The sequence below is a fragment of the Acomys russatus genome, chromosome 31 (genome assembly GCF_903995435.1).
Source record: "Acomys russatus chromosome 31, mAcoRus1.1, whole genome shotgun sequence".
Lineage (NCBI taxonomy): Eukaryota > Metazoa > Chordata > Mammalia > Rodentia > Muridae > Acomys > Acomys russatus.
This window is the reverse complement of record NC_067167.1, coordinates 27067987-27069706: the sequence shown is the minus strand read 5'-3', so window position 1 is coordinate 27069706 and position 1720 is coordinate 27067987. Positions and strand designations below refer to the sequence as shown.

At 48.2% G+C, this 1720-nt stretch overlaps 1 pseudogene; it reads left to right on the top strand.

Annotated features, from left to right (window-relative positions):
• Positions 1–590: 590 nt before the first annotated feature.
• LOC127183615 (triosephosphate isomerase-like) lies at positions 591–1371 on the top strand (annotated as a pseudogene).
• The last annotated feature ends 349 nt before the right edge of the window (positions 1372–1720 follow it).

The window sequence follows — 1720 nt, the reverse complement described above, 5'->3', positions numbered from 1 at the left end:
GTCCTATTTTGAAGTGTTATTTTTGTTTTTTCTTATTATATTTTATTATTATCTCTTAAAACTTGTTTGTTTTCTAATGAGAGACAAAAAGGGATGGGTACAGTGGGAGAGGAGGTAGAGAGAAACTAGGAGGAAGAGAGGGAGGGGAATGTGTCATCAGGATATATTATGTGAGAAAAAAATCTTTTTTCAACCAAAGGGGGAAAAGGAAAAATTGCTCTCTACCACCAGACCATCTCTCCCACTTCCATCTCAGTTTGATAGGCATGGTCCACTAAAAACTCTTGTTATGGTGGCCTACCCTGCTCATTGGAGCCTTCTTAGCGCCTCCTTGCTGTGTACCCACTAAATTTCAGGAATACTGCCCTAGCTATAACAACCCTCCCTTAAAATATCTCCAGGTATTGTCACATATTACCTCTGGTGTGCTATTTTGCACACATTACGAGCTACCAGGATTTTCTGTAAGTGTCTGAGTTTTACAATACAGAAACTATAGCCTAAGGGATGAGTTTTTATAATCATTGCCTTTATTAAGAAAATAAATTGGGCTCGGACTGGCCTTCAGGCAAACTACAGACTCTTCAGCAATGACACCTTCCAGGAAGTTCTTCGTTGGGGGGAGGGGCAACTGGAAGATGAACTGGAGGAAGAAGTATTTGGGTGCTTGGGAGAACTCATCTGCACCCTTAACGCGGCCAAGTTACCAGCAGACACCGGGGTGGCTTGTGCACCCCCCATCCCCCCACACACACACATACACCGCCTACCTCGACTTCCCCAGGCAGCAGCTAGATCCCCAAATTGCTGTGCCTGCACAGATCTGCTACAAAGTGACCAATGGGGCCTTCACTGAGGAGATCAGCCCTTAGGAGCCACATGGGTAGTACTGGGGCACTCGGGAGAGAAGACACGTACGTCTTCAGGGAGTCAGACAAGTTGATTGGACAGAAAGCGGCCCATGCCCTAGCAGACTTGGAGTGATGGCCTGTGCCTGCATCAGGGAGAAATTGGATGAAAGGGAAGCTGGCGTCACTGAGAAGGTTGTTTTCGAGCAAACAAAGGTCATCACAGACAATGTGAAGGGCCGGAACAAAGTCATCCTGCCGTATGAGCCTGTATGGGCCATTGGTACTGGCAAGACTGCGACAGCTCAACTGGTCCAGGAAGTACATGAGAAGCGCAGGGAATGGCTGAAATCCAATGTCTCTGATGCGGTACCTCAAAGCACCCGCATCATTTGTGGAGGTTCTGTGACTGGAGCAACCTGCAAAGAGCTGCCAAGCAAGCCGGGTGGACGTGGACGGCTTTCTCATCGATGGTGCTTCTCTCAAGCCTGAATTCGCAGACGTCATCATTGCCAAACACTAAGCACTGCCCTTCCCCCACCTGTCTGCTAAACCAGGACTAGGTTGCCCCAAAGTGTGGTAACTGCTCCCACCAGTCAAAAGCTTCTGATGATGTCTTCAGCCCCATCTTGTGTCCTAATCCACACTGTACCTTCCTGAACCTTTCACACCTCCTTATGGTTGAGACCAGGCCATTCCCTTTACCACTTACGATGGTTAGATGAAATATGTCACCCAGGTCTCTTCCTGGCTGAGGGTATAAGGGGTGGAACTGACTTAAGTCCCTTCAGTCCCCGGCAAGGGCAGGAGGTTGAAATCACCTTCCTTTCTGTCCCTTTTCAGTGTACATTAAGGCCAAGATCCTCTTGCCC